This window comes from Camelus dromedarius, chromosome 36, assembly GCF_036321535.1.
Source record: "Camelus dromedarius isolate mCamDro1 chromosome 36, mCamDro1.pat, whole genome shotgun sequence".
Taxonomy (NCBI): Eukaryota; Metazoa; Chordata; class Mammalia; order Artiodactyla; family Camelidae; genus Camelus; species Camelus dromedarius.
This window is the reverse complement of record NC_087471.1, coordinates 12,592,137-12,607,234: the sequence shown is the minus strand read 5'-3', so window position 1 is coordinate 12,607,234 and position 15,098 is coordinate 12,592,137.

The following is a 15,098-nucleotide window of genomic DNA, read 5'->3' as shown; positions in this document are numbered from 1 at the left end:
AGAAAACGTTAGTATTAAGGAACAGCCCTCTAAATGCAATACAAGATCCCTTTTTCAGAATTTTCATGTAAATGTAAACATAAATTAAATCCTCAGGAAGTGTTTCAATTAGAAACACTTCAATTAGAAATTTTTAAAAAATACTGAATGTATACAATGTGCCAAGGTTGTACTTTGTGGGCTACACCCACACCTTCCTTGACACGGCCTGCACAGATTCAAGAGGGCCTTACTCAAAGCACGCGAGAAACAGTATGTGGATGTAAACACTCCCCTAGGGCTTAGCGCTGGACTGGCCTTTACGATGATCTAGGCCACTGCCTCCGGGTCCAGCTTGTGGAGCCATGGGGGTGTCCTGTAACTGTCACTGTAGTACCCGCTAGTCTCGTGCAATTGCGTGAATGTGGCTGGTGTGACTGGGGAACTAGAACGTTGATTTAAGTTTAGATTAAATTAAATTTAAATGGATTAAATGGCCCCCCGTGGCCAGCGCTGTGTATTGGACAGCACAGACAACACTTGCTTGGCAGGTAAAGAAATCAGCAGACACTACATTCAATATCTTGTAATAACCAGTAATGAAAAAAGACTCTGAAAAAAGGATATATGTATGTGTAACTGAATCACTATGCTGTACACCAGAAACCAACACAACATTGTAAATTAACTGTACTTCAAAAAAATTAATTAAAAAAGAGAAATCAGCAGAGATGAGAAGTGGGAATCCCAAGGTGGCTGCCACATTCAGCATTTCTGTTTTCAACCAATTTCATTAAGGAAAGACAGACAAGAAGGAAAGTGAGTGAGTTGGGTACCTTAGTGACCTAAGACCTAAGACCTAAGGTCAACCATTCTTGAGAACCTCTAGAAACACTTAGAAAACAGCCAACAGGACCCCTGGGTAAGGTCATCCAGACAGACGAAGGCCCCCAGCTCAGTCTGGTTCTCACGCTGAGGACACACTTGCTTACGCCCCGTAATGTTCAAAGCTCGTTCACACACGCGGTCTTCTCTCCTTTGCTTTTCGACAACCACGTGAGGGTGGAAGAGAAACCCCCGTCCCCACTTTGTATCTGACGCCAGAAGATCCGCTCAGGCCCCTGGGTCTTGCAAGTGTCTCTGCTGGAAAAGAAGGTTTTGACTCTTAGTTTGACCTCTTCCTGCTGCACCTGCTGCCTTCCATCCGAGCCCCTGAGAAGGGCCGAGTCCCGGGAAGCTGCCTCAGTACTGATGGCAAGTTCGGGGAGCCCCCCCAAGTGGGAGGATCTCACACAAAACCTGCTGTGACAAAAGCCTAGTGGGGGCTGCGCAGACGCAGAGTCACAAGATACGGGACTGAGGACAGCCTGCCAGACTTATTGAGATCACCGGGGCCAGGTGCTTCCCTCCATCCATAACCCTCTCCTCACAGCAAAAGGAGGGTTGGCTATATTGGCATCAGGGAGATGTCTTGTGTGGATTAAATGAAGTGATTCAGGCACGGTGCCCTGGGGGTGACAGCTTAGTGTGAGGTGGCCGCCAGTCCACCCATTAGCGTGGAAAGATGTCAGCTGTGGTTTGATGGCTCCATGGGCCTGCTTCCAGATTCAGAACTAGGAGGCACGGCCTCAGCTCTGAGCTGTTTCAGGACACGACCAAATCTTCGAGGATCCCCACATGCTCCCTGCCTCCACACACTCTCCTCTTCCTCCCACTGCAACGCGTTGGGAAAATGGAACTCCAGCCCCGGACTCGCTCCTTCACTGCTCTGTGGAGCTCGGGGGTGAAGAGTGAGGGCAGACACCCTCACATGTGGCTTGTGTGACCTTGGAAACACCGACGGGCTTCCTGGTCCACTAGCATCATGGGAGCAGTGGGAAGCCCATGCCCACTTCAAAAGAATAGATTGTTTCAAAGTTTTCTAAAATTATACCCCTTCTCCCCGTGGAAACATCCCCCCAGTCCTCTGAAGTCCTGCTGTCCTTCCCATTATAAAAACTGAGTTATCAAGATAGATGGGGGAAGTCAGCCTGGACATAAGCCTCCATCCCCGGCTCAGAGGGCATCCTGTGACCTGGAACGTCCTTCGTGAGCTCTGGAAATGCTCCAGGTGGACCCAAGAACACCTTGGTGTCCAGATGTCACTCGGATCCAGAGACGGTCTCCTAATGGGCAGCCCCGGCTGGGAGAAGGAAACTGAATCCTGCAGACCCCACATTAAGAAGGGGAAGCTGAAGGCCGGTGTTGGAGGTCAGGACACAGTGCAGGCAAGGACCGCTGTCCCCTGGGGTGAGAGGAACGCAGAGCATCAGGAGACAGTGAAAGAGATCGTCTGTCCTGGGAGATGGCTCCTGCTCTGTCACCGGGCGAGCACAGCTCATCTCAGCTCCGCTCAGCACCACGCTGTAGCAGTGACCTCAGACCAGGGCATCCTCCCTGTGGACTACTGGGATGGGCGAGAGGGTTGTAAAGACTTCTCTGGCTGCGAGGGACGATGACGGGACGTGGAGTCCTGCTAGGGCCCCGTCTCAACAGAACACACACCCAACAACTCCTGCGACCCGCGAGGTGCCCGTGCCTCTGTTCTGGTCAGAGCTCATATTTTTGTTTCTGTTAAAAACGTACGTTGGAGCGGGAGTGTGGGTGCATGCCCGTAAAGCTCTTCCAGCAACTGGAAAAACGTTTCGGTTAAAGTGAGGTGCGAGTCTGACCAAGGTCGCAGTTTCGATCGTCACAAAGGCCGTATCAGTAACACAGTCCAGCTCACACTTATAGACGGAACCCCCATCTGGGACTGGGCCGTGAAGCCCCGTTCCTCCCTGGGCACGAGACGGCTGGGCTGCGCAAGGGTCCACAGGGCATCTGCCTTCACGATTCCCAGGAAAAGCTACACAAAGACCTGGCCTGGCGTTTGAAGACCAGCACGCGATTAATGGTATCGTGAGAAGGCGCTGGGCCCAGGCTCAAGTGCAGGCCGCTCACCAGCCGTATGACCTTGGGCCTCCGAACCACAGTCATGCCATTGGGAAAACAGGGGAAAAAAAAAATAAATAACAGCTTTTCTTCCTCTGTCACCCAGGCGGTGTGGCGAATAAACGAGAAACCTTCTACCAGCAGAAGAGGCTGTTAATATTTATAGACTCGACGCGCAGAGATTTTTTATAGTTGCTGCTGTGTGTTGTTTTTCTTTCCCCTGGGGTAGCTGTAAAGAATGTGGCCTGCATTTCTGTTACGATGGCTTTTGGACCTCTGCTTCATCAAAGTCAGGGGTGAACTTTCATAAATTCTTTTTCTTTATTGAAACAGAAGGCCCTGATGCCCCCAGCGGCATGTTATCCCCAACAAATGCTGGGTTATGATGAATGGCCGGTGACCCTTCCACACAAACGTCGTTAACACAGCACTGCACGCCACCCAAAGACGAGGCGGGCTGGGGAGGGTTACCTTCAGCCAAGAGGGTGGAGAAGACATGCACATGGCCCCCAAAGCTGCCTCCCGCCCGAGGAAAACACACCCAGCCCTCCGCACAGCCCGGCTGACTTGTTAATGTCAAAACCACCAACACAGAGAAGCTCTTAATTCTCTTCCTTCCACTGAATTGGGCATGAGTTTGAAAGTCGCACAAGATCTCAGAAACCATCTCTTTAAAAATTTAAGTCAGGCGCAGAGAGAAGCACTTTGGTGACTGTAAACTTGAACACTGTTGAGTGAGTTCTTCCACATATTTCAATATTGGGGGGGTACAATGTTCAGTGAGAAATAAAACAGGATAAATAATAAAACACTTGGACCAGCGACTGATAACAGAAAAAGGAGAAAAATCTCCATGGAGGGGAGAGTCAGTTGAAAATCAGGCTGGACTGACACTAAGCTGCTAAGACTAGCCTCGCAAAGCCCTAAGTCTTTGCAGAGCCTCTGGGTACCGGGTGGGAGTCTCGGCCCCCAGCCCTAAGACAGGGCTGCCTCGTGTTCCGAGCTACTTCAGAGGGGGGAGCCCCGCTAAGAGGGCCCAGGGGAAGCGCCTCATTCCTGTAGGGATTCGTACCAAATTGACTTCCCTCCGGCCTTTAAAGAGAAAAATCTCCAGTTTCCTGAGCTACGGGCAGAGCTGTGCACAGCCTCTGCAGTGAGAGGCAGAGGGCAGGAAACTTCTTGCCGAGGGAAGCAGGCGACCTCCTCTGGGGAAGACCTGTCCCATGAGAGGGAGGTGGGGTCCTTGTTGACTCTGGGTTTTTGGGGGATAGTAACTCATTAAATCGTCTGGTAGCTTTGACTCAAATACGGCCCGACCCCCTAGAGCCTAGGGGAAGAGAAAGGGAATTTCAACGTGTTTTAATTAGGGCCTTCCGCTTGGAGTGGGTGTTAAAAATGTTGACATGGGTGCCAACTTAGAAACACACACATAGGGGACCGGTGAGAACGTCTGCCGACATGACGCCCATCAATGGCCAGGAAAGCACCACGCAGGCTGGCTTTGACCTTCCTAGTCTCCACCCACAGCCTCAGTGAGTGAATGGGTGGTGCTTTTACAAACGGCTGTGGTTAGAAAATCTCACAGTGACAATTACACTTGTGTCCATTCTCCACAACCTCAATTAACTGCGAGGTCCTTTTAAAAACCATAAAGCCCCTTTAAGGTTATCCTGCAAATAATTCCACAGTTCGGACACCCTAATACCTTGTTGTTTGCTGCTGGCATTTACCTGTGATGTATGTTAATGAAAACTGTTCAACTTTCTTTTTCCATTCTTACTTTTTTTGAAGTATAGTCAATTTACAATGTTAGTTTCAGGTGCACAACAAAGCAATTCAGTTATACATATACATACATTTTTTTCCAGATTCTTTTCCATTATAGCTCATTACAAGAAACCGAATATAGTTCCCTGTGCTACACAGTAGGTCCCTGTTGTTTATTATTTTATGTATAGTAATGTGTATCTGTTAATCCCAAACTCCTAATCTATCCCCCAACTCCCACCCCCATTTCCCTCCTGGGAACCACAGTTTGTTTTCTATGTCCATGAGTCTATTGCTGGTTTGTAAATAAAATTTGTATCTTTTTTTTTAGATTCCACATATAAGCGATATCATAGATTTGTCTTTCTCTTACTTCACTTAGTATGATAATCGCTAGGTCCATCCATGTTGCTGAAAATGGCATGATTCAAATAGTCCAACTTTTATAAGAAAGTAGTGTCAGCTCTTTCCTGGGATGAGATTAGGAAATGGATATTATTTGACGGTATTTAGACGGAGGATGCCTCCTCTTCTAAGGTTCTCATGGGAGCTATTCACACAAAGAGCAACAATAAATAAGAAATAGTGTATTTGCTTTTGAAAAAAATGTTTAGAGCCTGATCTAAGCATGGCACCACCCACTCCCTGCAGTATGAATAGTTTCCTAGCCACAGGTGCAGAGGATTCTGTACCTTCAGAGAGTCTAATCACAGAAATAGTTCATCACTGGCAGCTCACTGTCTCAGTGAGTGAGACAATATCAAAACAGGGCATAGGAGCAAACTGTGCGACCAGTGGATACTTTCCGGCTTTGTAAAAGGCACTGCATCAGGGTGAGGGGGCCAAGACAGAAAGCATGCACTATACGGCAACCAGCCACAGCAGACGGGGAACACCTGGACCCTGGGATCGTCTTCTTTTGGTCCAAATTAAAGTTCCACACTTTGTCATGTGATGTGCACCTTCCTAAAATGGAGCACGTGGTTTAGGCCAAAGGCCAGTATGTGGTTCACTTCATAATCCCGAAAATTGCCAACCGGCATGTCCCACCTCCGGATAACTCTATGGCACAGGAAGAACCTGCCATGTGTCATGGAAGCAACGATCAGGTGGCCTGGGTCCCAAGACAAGCCCTGGGGACTTGGCCCTTCTGCACGGGCTTGGCTGAATGTCTGTTGATTGAGGGGTCACCTGTCCAATCGGGGGTCCATATCCCGCCCTCACTCTAAGCTGCACATCCCCTGTCTTTCCCATCCCAATAAACCACACGAGTTGCTGGGGCTGGGTCATTCCAAATTCCTCCTCTTCCTTCCTCCCACCCTCAACGTCTGACCCACCAGCAAGTCCTATCGGTTTTATTGCCAGGATGCCTTCTGAATCTGTACCCTTGCTGCTGTTTTTACTGCTACGACCTTGGTCCAGGCCTCCCTGCTTTCTGCGGGGACCAATGTGACAGAGTCCTGATGATGGCCCCGCTGCAACAAACTGTCCAGCACCGAGGTCCGATGTCAGGTAGTTCACATCCTTTCCTGTGTACGAGATCTCGGTGGCTTCCCACTGCATCCAGGCTAAAGCGTGCACCTCTGGGCCACGCTGGCCCCCAGGGCGGTCTGGTGAGGGTCCAGCTCCTGCACCTTCTCTTCCCCTACCCCCACCCCCCGCCCTACCCCAACCCTCCCTGGCCCAGGCCCTCGGAGGGCAGGGCTTCTCAGAAGAGACTCCTGAGCCACCTGCACACAGCCAGGACCCCAAAGGGTACAGATGGTGCCGGGAAGAAACCTGCCCCACCTCTCCCCACCCCCTGCAAGGGAAACTTTCTCATTTTTTTGCTGCTGAGTGTAGATAACCCAGAAACAGACTCAGGGATATATGGACACTTCACATACAAAAGAGGTGGCTTTTCTGATCTCTGGGAAAGGAACAGACTTTCCAATAAATGATCTTAGGACAACTGAGTATTCGTGTTCAAAAAGCCATACTGGACCCCTACCTAAATGTCTCACACAAATCAAACTCCAGGTGGATGAAGGACTTACATGTGAAAGGCAAAACCCTAACATTTTAGGGACTGTGTGGGTTAGCTTTTTGATCTTGGGGTAAAGAATGACTTCTTCAACAGAACACAAAAGCACCAACAAGAGGGTGAAGGGAGAAGTTTGCCACATGAAGGTTAAAAATGTACACTCATCTCAAGACACCAGAGAAGGAAAAGCAAACGTCAGTCTGGGAGATACACAGAACATCCACTGTTGACAAGAGATTAGCATTCAGCCTCTATGAAGAATTCTCATGAATCAAAATGAGGACGGTAAATACCCAGAAAGGCCAACAGCCAAAACACACTTCAGAACAGAGAAAACCTAAACAGCCTATAAACAAACAGCGAGATGTGTAACTTGAGTTTTCAGGGAAATTCAGCTTAAAAGTACGAGAGTTCACACAAAAACCTGCATCTTAATACGATATTATTCGTAGTGGCCCCAAACTGGAGCCCACCCAGATCTCAAACCGCTGACTGGTCAAAGAAACTGGGGTCCACCCACACCTTGAAGCACCGACACTCAGGCATAAGACGGGGACACGCGCCAGAACCCGGGTGAATCGCAGGGGATGGTGCCGAGAGAAAAAAGCAAATTCCCAAAGGTCGCAAACTGTGTGATTCCATCTACGCGGCATTCCTGAAATGAAACGAATTGTAGAAATGGGTAACAGATGCTCAGGTCAGGAGTGAGGGATGGGTGCGGGAACGGCGGAGGAGAAGAAGATCCCCCCGAGGGCGGGAAAGTTTTGCATACGCGGAACTAAATGCACACATAACACACACACACGCACGCACGCACGCACGCACACACGAGACTGGGGAGATGCGAGTAGGCTCAGCTGTGTCTGCACCACTGTCCCCGCCGCCACAGGGCACTGCGGTTCTACAGGGGGAGGCTTAGGGGATCTCTCTGCAGTGTTTCTAGCTACTGCACAGGAACCTACAACTACCGCAAAATGAAAAGCGTAATTACAAATAACACGTGCAATGCCTTTCATACCCACCAGTGACAAAATCTAACAACTGGGCACTAAGTGTGGGCAGGGCTGTGGGACACGGTGGACACAGCTCCGGAGACCTCTGTGCGCACTCACCGCAGTCCAACGCCCAGTGAAGTTGACGCCGTGGCCACAACGTCCCCTGTGGGGCCAGGGCGGAAGGCTAAGCAGAGCCCCTCACTCACCCATGGAGACGTCACGGCGCGGACGGCAGAGCCTTGGGGCTGCTCAGGCCCCCGTGGCCCCTGTGAGCTTGGGGCCGCCGGGGCCGCCGGGGCCGCCAGGGCCCCTGCCCGGGGCCGCCGCTGGGGCGCGGAGCTCAGGGGAAGTGGAGCCCCTCGGGCTCCCCGGCTGACGTCCGGGGCCGGGGCGGGGCCGGCCGCGCTGTCCCGCATGCGCAGCCCCGCGCAGCGCCCTGGGCGCAGGGCCCGCACACGCCAGTGCGCGCGAAGACGACGGCCAGACGCCGCCCTGTACGCCGCCTCGGCACGTGAGGCGGACGGGCTTTGCAGACGCCGAAGCCTGTGGTGCCCCTCCGCAGGAAGGCACGCGGCCGGCAACCCCAGCCCCACGGCTCCCAGCGTGTCCTTCCGCCTGCCCGAGTCCCGAGTGCACCAGCCGGGTCTGAGCGCTCGCAACGCAAGCCCCCCCGTCGTGGCCCCGGGACCCGCCCAGGGGTGCGCAGGGCAGCACCACTGGTGACAGCGGACGGGGACGGCGCAGGTGTGGGTGAATAAGTGGGGCCCAGACGTGCCCTGAAATGCCACCGACTGAATCACAATTACCTGAGATGGGGTTCGAGACAAGCCACCCCAAAATACAGCACCCCCGCATATTGGATATTTCAAGCTGGCGGAGTCAGAAAACGGCAAAAGCATGAAGGTCACTGTGACCTGCCCCCTCCCCCTTCTCCCCTGAAGCAGGTTACAAGACCCCCAGGTGACAGGTTCCCTCCCTGCTCCCAGAGGAAAAGAACATCTGAATCTCCAAACACACAGGGCACCGAGAAGACTCCCACCCAGCCGGCCTTGCCAGCGTCCCCCAGTTACGACCGTGCCTCCTCCTCCTCCTCCCCGACAACCGCTCCCCATTACGCCCGGCTTTAATGCGCTCAGGGCTGCGTCTTCGGCTCTTCGTGTCCTTACGAAGGATCCTCTGCCACGTGAAACACGGTAAATACATTTGCATGTTTGTTCCTGTCCATCCGTCTTTGTCAGTCTAATCATCAGAGCCCGCCAGCGGCCCTAGGAGAGCTGAGGAAAACGTTTTTTTCTCGCCTACACTTAACAACCACATGGAAGCATCTGAGAAACAAAATACCGACCTAAAAGAAGACCCCTAAGAAGGGGGGTGGGAAGGGATAAATTTGGAAGCTTGAGATTTGCAAATATTAGCTACTACATATAAAAATACATAAACAACAAATTTCTTCTATACAGCACAGGGAACTACATTCAGTATCTTGTAATCACTTTTAATAAAAACGAATGTATGCATATGCATGACTGAGACATGATGCTGCACACCGGAAATTGACACACTGTTAACTCATTGTATTTCAATAAAATAAAAAAGGTCCCTCAAGAATACCTACAACAAAGTTAAGGACCCCTGGTAAAAACTGAACTACCTATATTGCTTAGGGGAACAAACATGTGGTCAAACTCTTATGAAAAACGAGGAAATGTTGGAGGCAGAACCCTGGGCCCTGGGGGGGTTCGGGGGGGTTCCCCTGCAGGGGCGTCATGTGAGTGGGGCTGGAGGGCGGCGGGAAGGGCCTGCAGGGTTACGGGGTGTCCTTTTTCATTTGGGTTTTATGTTGAGCCAGTATTTTTCATACATTATGCGTGTTTTACAAGTATTCGTTTTTATTATTTCCTAAGTTAAAAATTAATTTAGGCAAGTTGGCACTATTTTATGGGGGACAGTGGGCGGTTCATTTGTGGCAGGAAATGTCCAGACCGTTCTGTGTTTTTACGAGCTTCGGGCTGTATTTTCTACTTTCCGGAGGGAGCAGGGCTGCTGATGCACGTCTACTGCTCATACATGCAAACAGAACACAGCTATTTCCTCCTCCTTGCCAGCCCCTGCCCACCGTCTGGGAGGTGAGGGGCAGTAGGGGGTCCCTCCGTGTCTACAGATTCTCTTTTCCAGGCGGCCCTTCTCTCGGGGAAATGTCAGTCTCTCAGCTGCCCCGTCCGCCCCGGTCCGTGGACCTGGGGCAGAGAAGGCGCGTCTAGTGCGGGCCCTTTAAGTCTCGAGCATTTAAGGATTTCCAGGTGAGCTTGTGCAAGGACACGTGTGCCTCAGTTTCTAGCAAATAAGCCCATTTTAAGCTACTATTAAGAAGCTTCAGAGAAAGGGAAGAAGCTTCGGAGAACGTGGGACAACCACCCACATGCCCGCTTATCGCCTCTGATCTTTATGCGAGGCCCGCGAGGGAGGAAAATTGTTGGAGGAGGGAGGAAAATTGTTGGAGGCTGAGAACTCAGAGTTTAGCGAGGAATGAGGAGTCTTGCCCTCCAGCGGTGAGCGGGCAGGTAACTTGACCTTCACTTTACCCCCAAGCCCAGCACCAACCCCAGACAATTCAGAAGTTAAATGCGAGAAAATTCAAGTGTAGAAAAACTAGAAACATAGAATTATATTTTTCTCGAGCATCTGGCGGAGCGAGGACACAGTATATTCAGAAGGGGTGGAGGTCACCAAGAAAATAATAGGCAGCCTGGACAGTATGAAATTCACTTTTAAATTAATTAAATTGGTTTTTAATTAACATTTTAAAAGTTACCCATTTAAATTCATTTTAAGTGTAGAATTATAATGACCATTATAAGTATACTTTTCATTAATACTTATTTAATTAAATATTAATCCAATGTTAATTAACTAGATTTTAAATTAAGTGTGCTTTATCCTAACTCTGGCTGTTGGTGAAATAATTGCAGGCAAATTGGATTTCAGGTGAGTTGGTTTGGGAGCTACTGGCCAGCCCCTCCACTGGGGGCAGGGGTGGGGTTGAGGTGGGGACAGAGAGGATGCTGCTGGAGGCAAATCCAGGGCTGAGGAGAAGACACAGAGGAGGTGCCGGAGTGATGGGCAGATCTGAGGTCTGGAGCCCGGGTAGTGGGGAGGCACTGGAACTAATTCACCCAAATGAGGGGTCAGGGAACAGGCTCGGCTACTCGGTCAAAATCCCTATTGGCGTTGGTTCTCAGACTTTACCTGCCTCAGAATCACCTGGGGTGGGAGTGTCATCCACCGACTGACTGCTGGCCCTTCCCCAGAGGGGCTGGGTCAGTGGGCCAGGGCTGGGGGTGTGCAGGTCTCACAGGTCCTCAGGTGAGGGTGGTGCTACTGACCAGGGGCCCTCACTTTGAGAATCACCACCTGGTTTGGGGATAGAGGCGTTGTTACTGTGGGCCTGGAGCCCTGGAGACGGATCAGGGCCAGAGATAAGGGTAATAATTGTTACCATTCACCGCATAGCTTAGAATGGCTGTGCGCATATTGGTCTAAGGGCCTAAATAATGGTCATCCCCTGGGGTGGGGGCTGGGCAGGGACTGGAGAGGCCAGAGCCTTGAGGCCAGTTGCTTCTGACCACAGCCCCTGCCTTCACCCCAGCGTGCATAGGAATATTACCATTTTTTTCTTACATAAGCAGTGATATGAAAAACTGTAAAACATTAGAAAAGGGTGACTTCTCAGGCCCCAGAGATCAGCATCTCTGGGAGTGGGGTGAGCAGGCTGTGTTTTTACAAGGCCTTCGGGTGATCCTGACTTATGGGGAAGTCTGACAACCAGACTGGGCTGGGGTTTTGCCCAGTAGCTTAGTAACAAGTGACCGGTGTTTAAGATCAATTTTCCACTCTATTCTCCCAAAAGACTTACTACTGAGATGGCTCTGGAAGTTAGATTCTTTAAGTAGCAATAAAGAAAACCCTATCCTTGGAACATTGAGGCGAAGAAAACATGACGGCTCTTTATGTGGAACCTGGTCTGGTGAGGGAGATTCCAGAGAGCACTGGAAGCAGAGCAGGTGCCCACCCCCCACCCCGCCTTCAGCACCCTGCCGTGGCTTCTGCTGGTACTTTTCAAGCACAAGCTATAAAGACAGCCCCACATCCTTTGCACTCTGACCACATCACTCACTACATCACTGACCCCAGTCCGCTGTTCAGCACCCAGTCTCCTCTAAGCTCCAGAATGGCCTTTCCCCTAGCACTGCTGCCCCTACCCACCCAGAGAGTAAAACACACCTCTGCCTGTGCTCTGGGCTCAGTTTTCCTTTCCGCACTGAGACGGGACGAGGGAGTGATGGATAGAGAGTGGAGACAGTTCCTTTCACTCCAAGGGAACTGGGAGGCATGGATTCAACAAACATCTCTTCCTTTTTGTTTTTCTCACTATTAGCTGCTCCCCACCCCCATTCATATTCAGTTTCTTATAATAACATATGGAAAAGAATATAAAAAATATATGTATGTGTATGTATAACAATCATTTTGCTGTACATCTGAAACTAACATTGTAAATCAACTACACTTCAATAAAAATTTTTTAAAATAATAATATTATGTTGTATAGCTATACCACATTTTGTTTACCAATCAAGCTGGTAAAGTTGGGCATGGGCCACAGAAGCCTAAGGCACAACAGGGGTCAAAGGTAGGAGGAGTGAAGGGAGCTGTTTCGTCTGTTCTAATGGTTGCACCCGGGGCGCTGGGAGCGTTTCATTCTTGTCTAGCAGGCATGACGTTCCGCACTAAAGCGATTATGTCCTTCCAGCAAAACCCTACGGTACACAGTTCTACATTACCTTGCATATGTTTTTATTTTTATAACAGGAGGCCTACTTTAAAACATCCAGATTTTAAGTAGATAAGAGTTAATTCAATGTATGACAAACTGTAATAAAATATTGCATAAAGATACATTTCCTTGCCTGCTACCTATAACTGGACTCAGGCCTGAAGCCATAAGCGACCAGGATACGTATTAATACTATTAAGAGAGGAAGAAATACATCTAACCCGATCCAGAGCGTTATCTGATTCCATGTGGGAAGCTTGCGTTCCCAGCTGTCAGCCACATACACGCACACGCTGGGATTGTAACCATCCTCAGGGAAGCCGCCCCAGACCTCCCCGTATATGGGGGGCCACTGCATCTTTTAGTTTCTTAAGAGCATCTGGACACACCAGGTTCTAATTTTGGACACTGAAGGGAGTCAACCAAGACCAGGAATCTGAGATTTAGGAACATTTATGGGCTGAGGAGAAAGGGCTGAATCAGAGGAGATACTGGAAGGTTTAAGAGAGGAAAATTGGGATCAAAGATGGAGCCTTAGAAAGTTTCTCTGAAATCAGTAAAGAAAAACAACAGATGTAAGTGAAGATAAGGAGAAATCTGGAGATGCGGTGAATTCACACCAGACAGCCCAGGTCTCAGTGGGGGCTGGGGGGTCTGAGGGGTGGAAGTCAGGGAAGAGCCTTGTGGTGGGGAGGGGAAGCCATGCCACAGAGGAGGGAACAGCCTCAGAGGCATCAAATGATCTGTCACGAGGGTGGGGCAAAGTGCAAGGGCCACCAAGTCGGTGCCTGGAAACACTCGCTGGTGCTCAGGGAGCATCTCACCCTCTGGTTTTCCTTAACGTGATTAACCAGCTCCTCGGGTATGGTCTCTTCCAGACCGGAGCACACAGGCCGTGTGTCCTCCCTCCGAGGCCCCCACTCTCCATTGCTGGTCTCACAGATTCCAAACACTTTCCCTGGCTCCCGGGCTGGCCTCCCTCCATCAACACCAACCTCAGGGTCAGGGCTGTCAGTTCTGGGTAAATTCCACGCAGACTTTAATCGCAGCCCCTACGTACGCCTATTGACTCACGTGGCTTTTTCTGATCCTATTTGCAAAATCAGACATTTGAGAAGTGGCAACAGTGGTTTGCAAGCAGACGCTGGATCAAAGATTTGCCTCAAACCCAATGAAATAAATGAAGCCGCCAGGAGTCTCTGCTGCTTGGCATTTAGCAGGGCTGGTGGGGATCCTCCTGGGAGCACGTGGAGGAGCCAGTGAGCAGCGCCCCGGAGGCAGCACCGGGGAGCTCAGAGCTGCAGAGTCAAGCCAGGCAGGCTGCTACTTGCTGGGAAGACTTGGTGTGAATGTACGGGTGTATGTTATGCTTCTAGGTGAGCCTGCAACACGTGTCTATATATAGTCAGCCAAAGCTGGCAATGAAAACAAACTCGCTACTTTCTTGGCTTCTTTAACTACACACAAACAGGGAACTTGTTAAAGCGGGTGTGCTCATCCCAGGGGAGGGGGTCTGCTGGTGATCTGAGAGTCGGGGGCTGGACCAGCTCATGATTTGGGCTAATTCCACGTGATGGCTTCAAGGAGGGCTTTGAGCTCAGGCACGATTTATAGGCAGAAAGGAAGAGGGGTTTGTCCAAGCTGGTCCAGGTCAGGGAAGAGCCCAGTAAACACGCGGGTGCTGGCGAGGTGGGGCAGGTGAATCAATGCTCTCAATGTGTGGGACGTTCATGTGTGTTACACGTATGTGATGATACACAACTCTGCCCTCTGTTACATGCATTTCTGAGAACTCACAAAGTTCAAACACCATGCAAAACCTTCTGCTGATTATAAATATAATCTGATTATAATTTAGTATTTTTTGACGAATGTGCCCTCTAAGTAATAGTTTGTTCAACACACACATTGAGTATCTGTCATGTTCCAGGCACCGTGTTGGCTCCAGGCAAACAATGACAAGTTAAGCAGAGTTCTGGTCTTTGGGGAGCCCGCGATCCAGTGAGTGTGACAAAGACAATTATTCTGCAGGGCTACTGGGTGCTGTAACACTGGCATACACAAAGTCTTCTGGACTCATAGAAAGTGGTTCTCGTTACTTTTGCTGGGTGATAATAAATTAGACCAGGACTTAGTGACTTAAAGCAACCATTGTCTTATACTCACAGATTTGGTGGGTTAGGAGTTTGGAGGGGGCACGGAGGACAGGGGAGGTGGCTGCCAGTGTCTGGGACCCGACCTGGAAACACAGTGACCAGGGCTGCCCACCACGGGTGCACATGTGGCTCCCGCATGGAGCCAGGCTTCCTCACAGCTCCAAGGGGATGAGTTCCAGCAACAAGGTGGGAGCCACACTGTCTTTCTGGACCCAGCCCCACGAGACACCGGTGTCACTCCTGCCACAGACTCTCAGATGAAGCAGCTACAAGCCCACCCAGAAGCACGGGGGAGGCACATGGACCTAAACTCTCAGTGGGAGGATGGTTGAAGAATTCTGTGACCATTTATAAAAACAGCTGTGAGGAGG